The following is an 8,143-nucleotide window of genomic DNA, read 5'->3' on the forward strand; positions in this document are numbered from 1 at the left end:
ATAGTGCTCCCACAATACCTCAGAAAGTGCTCCCTCATTACCTCATAAAGTGCTTCCTCTATACATCAGATTGTGTTCCCTGAATACCTCAGAAAGTGCTTCCTCAATACCTCAGAAAGTGCTTCCTCAATACCTCAGAAAGTACTCCCTCAGTACCTCAGATAGTGCTCCCTCAATACCTCAGAAAATGCTCCATCAATACCTCAGAAAGTGATCCTTCAATACCTCAGATAGTGCTCCCACAATACCTCAGAAAGTGCTCCCTCATTACCTCATAAAGTGCTTCCTCTATACATCAGATTGTGTTCCCTGAATACCTCAGAAAGTGCTTCCTCAATACCTCAGAAGGTGATCCCTCAGTACCTCAGAAAGTGCACCCTCAATACCTCAGATAATGCTCCCTCAATACCTCACAAAGTGCTCGTCAATTCCTCAGATAGTTCTCCCTTAATACCTCTGAAAGTGCTTTCTCAATACCTCAGATAGTGCTCCCACAGTACCTCAGTACTACCTCAGTACCTCAGATAGTGCTTCCTCAGTACGTCAGAAAGTGCTCCCTCAATACCTCAGAAAATGGTCCCTCAGTACCTCAGATTGTTCCCCCTCAGTTTCTCAAATACTTCTCCCTCAGTACCTCAGAATGTGCTTCCTCAATACATCAGAATGTGCTCCATCAATACCTCAGATCGTTCTCCCTCATTACCTCAGAGAGTGCTTCCTCAATACCTCAGAAAGTGCTTCATCAATACCTCAGAAAGTGCTCTCTCAATACCTCAGAAAGTACTCCATCAATACTCAGAAAGTGCTTCCTCAATACCTCAGATAGTGCTCCCTCAGTACCTCAGAAAGTGCTTCCTCAATACCTCAGAAAGTGCTCCCTGAATACTTCAGAAAGTGGTCCCACAGTACCTCAGATAGTTCTCCCTCAGTACCTCAGAAAGTGCTCCCTTAGTACCTCAGATAGTGCTCCCTCAATGCCTCAGATAGTGCTCCCTCAATGCCTCAGATAGTGCTCCCTCAATACCGCAGATAGTGCTACCTCAGTACCACAGATAGTTTTCAATCAGTACCTCAGATACTTCTCCCTCAGTACCTCACAAAGTGCTCCCTCAATACCTCAGAATGTTCTTCCTCAATACCTCAGAATGTGCTCCATCAGTGCCTCAGATAGTGCTCCCTCAATACCTCAAAAAGTGCTCCCTCAGTACCTCAGATAATTCTCCCTCAGTACCTCAGAAAGTGCTCCCTCAGTACCTCAGAAAGTGCTCCCATTGTACCTCAGATAGTGCTCCCTCAATGCCTCAGATAGTGCTCCCTCAATACCGCAGATAGTGCTACCTCAGTACCTCAGATAGTTTTCCATCAGTCCCTCAGATACTTCTCCCTCAGTACCTCACAAAGTGCTCCCTCAATACCTCAGAATGTTCTTCCTCAATACCTCAGAAAATGCTCCCTCAGTACCTCAGAAAGTGCTCCCTTAATACCTCAGAAAGTGCTTCCTCAATACCTCAGAATGTGCTCCATCAGTGCCTCAGATAGTGCTCCCTCAATACCTCAAAAAGTGCTCCCTCAGTACCTCAGATAATTCTCCCTCAGTACCTCAGAAAGTGCTCCCTCAGTACCTCAGAAAGTGCTCCCATTGTACCTCAGATAGTGCTCCCTCAATGCCTCAGATAGTGCTCCCTCAATACCGCAGATAGTGCTACCTCAGTACCTCAGATAGTTTTCCATCAGTCCCTCAGATACTTCTCCCTCAGTACCTCACAAAGTGCTCCCTCAATACCTCAGAAAGTGCTTCCTCAATATCTCAGAAAGTGCTCACTCAGTACCTCAGATATTTCTTCCTCAGTTCCTCAGATAGTACTCCCTCAGTACCTCAGAAAGTGCTTCCTCAATACTTCAGAAAAATGGTCCCTCAGTACCTCAGATAGTTCTCCCTCAGTACCTCAGATAGTGCTTCCTCAGTACCTCAGAAAGTGCTCTCTCAAAACCTCAGATAGTTCTCCCTCAATACCTCTGAAAGTGCTCCCTCAATACCTCAGAAAGTGATCCCTCAGTACCTCAGATAGTGCTTCCTCAGTACCTCAGAATGTCCTCCATCAATACCTCCGAAAGTGCTCCATCAATACCTCAGATAGTGCTCTATCAATACCTCCGAAAGTGCTCCCTAAATACCCCAGATAGTTCTCCCTCAATAACTCAGATAGTGCTCCCTCAATGCCTCTCAAATTGCTCCCTCAATACCTCAGATATTTCTCCCTCAATGCCTCGGATAGTGCTCCCTCAATACCTCTGAAAGTGCTCCCGCATTACCTCAAAAAGTGCTCCCTCAATTCCTCAGCAAGTGCTCCCTCAGTACCTCAGATAGTTCTCCCTCAGTACCTCAAATAGTTTTCCCTCTGTACCTCAGAAATTGCTCCCTCAGTACCTCAGATAGTACTCATGCAGAACCTCAGCTCGTGCTTCCTCAGTACGTCAGAAAGTGCTCCCTCAATACCTCAGAAAGTGCTCCCTCAATACCGAAGAATTCATCACTTTCTTGTGTTTTACCCCCAAAGCCCCTTGGACAGTAGCTCCACAAAACATTCACATCCTCAACATTTCAGGGCTCAGCCCAGCTCCCCCCTCAGACTGTGTTCAAACCCCTTCAGACTGTAAGGACCCACAACTACCCCTGTCCAAGATTGGAGTCCAGGTCCCCAGAACATTACTTGTCTCTCTGGATTAATTTTAGATTTCCTACAGTGTAGAAGCAAGCCATTCCATCCATTGGGTCCACATTGACTGTCTGAACAGCATCGCACCCAGACTCACATCCTCTCCTCTATCCCTGTAATGCTGCATTTCCCATGGCATCTTTGGGCGGTGGGAGGGAAGTGGATCACCCGGAGGGAACCCGCACAGATACAGAGAGAATGTGTAAACTCCACACAGACAGTCACCGGGAGTTAGAATCAAACCACTGAGGCACCGTGCTGTCCTCTCTCCTTGGATGCTATCTCATCTAACCTTTTACTCAGCAATCTCCCATGTGAAACCTTCTCATCTGTTTCCTTGGTCATCCCTTCAAAAGCTCTATCAAGTTGGACACATTATTTCCACAAACAAAGCCAAGCTGACCATCCCTAATCAATTCTTGCTTTTCCAAATGCATGTAAGTTGTCTCTCAGAATGCCCTCCAACAGCTTACCCACCACTGCCATCAGGCTCACAGCTCCATAGTTCAATGGCTGTTCCTTGCAGCCTTACTTCAATAATGGCCCATCATTAATCACCCTCCAGCCTTCAGGCACCTCACCCGTTGTCACTGATCGGTCCATCTGACAAGGCCATCTCCATCCTTCTGTAACCTAAGGCTATCCTCCTCAGTATTTATCACCCCACCAATCCCCATATCATTCATGACCCCAATGATTAACCCTCCACCATTCAAATCTAAATCTTTTCTATCAACCACATCAGCAAGACCCCAGCAGTGAGACATGAACAGACACAGATTTCTAACTGGACCATCACTCTCTGCTTCCTGCCACTCAGCATTCTGCGCCAAATTCCTTGGATCTTGAGTTTTTATGTTCACTATCAGTTTCCAGTATGGATCCTGATAAAAGCCTTACTGACCTCCAAGCAGACGACAGGAAAGCATTGCCCTTATTTACACAGCTGGTCACCTCCTTAAAAAGTGCAATCCCATTGGTCAGACCTGAGCTCCCCTTAACACAACCATTCTGACTGTTCATCATGAACTCCAGTCCCTGTAAATGCTGATTAATTCTATCTCCCAAAATTGCTTCCAACAGACGTCCCACCCACGATATTAGCCTGACTGGCCTATGGCTGCCTGGTAAATCCCACGTTCCTTCTTGAATAACAGGACCACATGGTCAGTCCGACGGCACCTCTCCTGTGGCCAGAGGGGATTTGAAAATGTTTGCAAGTGTCCCTGCTACTTCCTCCATCACCTCATTCGGTAAACCGAGATACATTTCCACTGTCTTTGGAGATTTACTGGTTTGTCAGAAGGCCAGACCACTCAGAACCATCTCTCTCTATATATGCTAATTCATTTAATTGTATCACAGAGCACCTCCACGATTTCATACCGTCCCTGTCAAAATGAGCATTGACACAATGCATCCATTCACTGTAGCCTCTGGGTCCATGCACAAATTCTCACTGTGTTCCACAACCGACTCTTTCTCTCATTATCAATTCACCCTTAATGTCACTGTAAAGTCCTGTCAGATTTTTATTTCCTCTCTTATCACTCCTCGCTCCCAGGCAAATAGCCTGCGATACGATTTGGAGGAGTGTGGGATGTCATTCTGGATGTGGATTAGCATTGGGAAGCTCAGAAATAAGGAACACACGACTGTGCTGAGTGTGGGGCAGTGAGATTCATTTGGGATGAGCACACAGAAGCTGAGGAATAAACCTCAGCCCTGCAGCATGAAAATATCCCTTTGAGCTGGCAGGTCAGTCACGTGAAACGAAAACTTGATCCCTGGGAAAAGAGGGTGGTAACCAAATGAAGACTGTCTGTTAGAACACAGTCTCTGGAACCTGGACGTGGGAATCATTACTGAGCAGGGTCTGTAGGAAGCAGAGGCAGAAATGGACTGAACAATTCCACATGTACTTCTCAGACAACAAGACATCGGAGCATAAATTAGGCCATTCAGTTCATCTGATAGAGTGGCACTCAGTACTGACTCTCTTACAATGCAGGTATCCCCCAGACTGATCCTCTGATAGTGCAGCACTCCCTCAGTACTGACCCTCTGACAGTGCAGCACTCCCTCAGTACTGACCCTCTGACAGTGCAGCATTCCCTCAGTACTGACCCTCTGACAGTGCAGCACTCCCTCAGTACTGACCCTCTGACCGTGCAGCACTCCCTCAGTACTGACCATCTGACAGTGCAGCACTCCCTCTGACAGTGCAGCATTCCCTCAGTACTAATCCTCTGACAGTGCAGCACTCCCTCAGTTCTAACCCTCTGACAGTGCAGCACTCCCTCAGTACTGCCCCTCCGACAGTGCAGCACTCCCTCAGTACTGACCCTCTGACAGTGCAGCACTCCCTCAGTACTGACCCTTTGACAGTGCAGCACTCCCTCAGTTCTGACCCTCTGACAGTGCAGCACTCCCTCAGTACTGACCCTCTGACAGTGCAGCACTCCCTCTGACAGTGCAGCACTCCCTCAGTACTAACCCTCTGACAGTGCAGCACTCCCTCAGTAATGACCCTCTGACAGTGCAGCACTCCCTCAGTACTGACCCTCTGACAGTGCAGCACTCCCTCAGTACTGACCCTCTGACAGTACAGCACTCCCTCAGTACTGACCCTCTGACAGTGTGACACTCCCTCAGTACTAACCCTCTGACAGTGCAGCACTCCCTCAGTACTGACCCTCTGACAGTGCAGCAATCAGTGAGTACTGACCATCGGACAGGGCAGCACTCCATCTGACAGTGCAGCACTCCCTCAGTACTAATCCTCTGACAGTGCAGCACTCCCTCAGTTCTGACCCTCTGACAGTGCAGCACTCCCTCAGTACTGACCCTCCGACAGTGCAGCACTCCCTCAGTACTGACCCTCTGACAGTGCAGCACTCCCTCAGTACTGACCCTTTGACAGTGCAGCACTCCCTCAGTTCTGACCCTCTGACAGTGCAGCACTCCCTCAGTACTGACCCTCTGACAGTGCAGCACTCCCTCAGTACTGACCCTCTGACAATGCAGCACTCGCTCAGTACTGACCCTCTGACAGTGCAGCACTCCTTCAGTACTGACCCTCTGACAGTGCAGCACTCCCTCAGTACTGACCCTCTGACAGTACAGCACTCCCTCAGTACTGACCCTCTGAGAGTGCTGCACTCCCTCAGTACTGACCCTCTGAATGTGCAGCACTCCCTCAGTACTGACCCTCTGACAGTGCAGGATTCCCTCAGCACAGACCCTCTGACAGTGCAGCACTCCCTCAGTACTGACCCTCTGACAGTGTGACACTCCCTCAGTACTAACCCTCTGACAGTGCAGCACTCCCTCAGTACTGATCCTCCGACAGTGCAGCACTCCCTCAGTGTTGATCCTGTGACAGTGCAGCACTCCCTCAGTACTGACCCTCTGACAGTGAAGCACTCCCTCAGTACTGACCCTTTGACAGTGCAGCACTCCCTCTAACAGTGCAGCACTCCCTCAGTACTAACCCTCTGACAGTGCAGCACTCCCTCAGTTCTGACCCTCTGACACTGCAGCACTCCCTCCGTACTGACCCTCTGACAGTGCAGCACTCGCTCCGTACTGACCCTCTGACAATGCAGCACTCCCTCAGTACTGACCCTCTGACAGTGCAGCACTCCCTCAGTACTGACCCTCTGACAGTGCAGCACTCCCTCAGTACTGACCCTCTGACAGTACAGCACTCCCTCAGTACTGACCCTCTGACAGTGTGACACTCCCTCAGTACTAACCCTCTGACAGTGCAGCACTCCCTCAGTACTGACCCTCTGACAGTGCAGCAATCCGTGAGTACTGACCATCGGACAGTGCAGCACTCCATCTGACAGTGCAGCACTCCCTCAGTACTAATCCTCTGACAGTGCAGCACTCCCTCAGTTCTGACCCTCTGACAGTGCAGCACTCCCTCAGTACTGACCCTCCGACAGTGCAGCACTCCCTCAGTACTGACCCTCTGACAGTGCAGCACTCCCTCAGTACTGACCCTCTGACAGTGCAGCACTCCCTCAGTACTGACCCTCTGACAATGCAGCACTCGCTCAGTACTGACCCTCTGACAGTGCAGCACTCCCTCAGTACTGACCCTCTGACAGTGCAGCACTCCCTCAGTACTGACCCTCTGACAGTACAGCACTCCCTCAGTACTGACCCTCTGAGAGTGCTGCACTCCCTCAGTACTGACCCTCTGACTGTGCAGCACTCCCTCAGTACTGACCCTCTGACAGTGCAGGATTCCCTCAGCACAGACCCTCTGACAGTGCAGCACTCCCTCAGTACTGACCCTCTGACAGTGTGACACTCCCTCAGTACTAACCCTCTGACAGTGCAGCACTCCCTCAGTACTGATCCTCCGACAGTGCAGCACTCCCTCAGTGTTTACCCTCTGACAGTGCAGCACTCCCTCAGTACTGACCCTCTGACAGTACAGCACTCCCTCAGTACTGACCCTCTGACAGTGTGACACTCCCTCAGTACTAACCCTCTGACAGTGCAGCACTCCCTCAGTACTGACCCTCTGACAGTGCAGCAATCCGTGAGTACTGACCATCGGACAGGGCAGCACTCCATCTGACAGTGCAGCACTCCCTCAGTACTAATCCTCTGACAGTGCAGCACTCCCTCAGTTCTGACCCTCTGACAGTGCAGCACTCCCTCAGTACTGACCCTCCGACAGTGCAGCACTCCCTCAGTACTGACCCTCTGACAGTGCAGCACTCCCTCAGTACTGACCCTTTGACAGTGCAGCACTCCCTCAGTTCTGACCCTCTGACAGTGCAGCACTCCCTCAGTACTGACCCTCTGACAGTGCAGCACTCCCTCAGTACTGACCCTCTGACAATGCAGCACTCGCTCAGTACTGACCCTCTGACAGTGCAGCACTCCCTCAGTACTGACCCTCTGACAGTGCAGCACTCCCTCAGTACTGACCCTCTGACAGTACAGCACTCCCTCAGTACTGACCCTCTGAGAGTGCTGCACTCCCTCAGTACTGACCCTCTGACTGTGCAGCACTCCCTCAGTACTGACCCTCTGACAGTGCAGGATTCCCTCAGCACAGACCCTCTGACAGTGCAGCACTCCCTCAGTACTGACCCTCTGACAGTGTGACACTCCCTCAGTACTAACCCTCTGACAGTGCAGCACTCCCTCAGTACTGATCCTCCGACAGTGCCGCACTCCCTCAGTGTTGATCCTGTGACAGTGCAGCACTCCCTCAGTACTGACCCTCTGACAGTGAAGCACTCCCTCAGTACTGACCCTTTGACAGTGCAGCACTCCCTCTGACAGTGCAGCACTCCCTCAGTACTAACCCTCTGACAGTGCAGCACTCCCTCAGTTCTGACCCTCTGACACTGCAGCACTCCCTCCGTACTGACCCTCTGACAGTGCAGCACTCGCTC

The sequence above is a fragment of the Chiloscyllium plagiosum genome, unplaced genomic scaffold (assembly GCF_037043375.1).
Source record: "Chiloscyllium plagiosum isolate Xiang-an unplaced genomic scaffold, Cpla_swu_hap1 HiC_scaffold_14, whole genome shotgun sequence".
NCBI lineage: Eukaryota > Metazoa > Chordata > Chondrichthyes > Orectolobiformes > Hemiscylliidae > Chiloscyllium > Chiloscyllium plagiosum.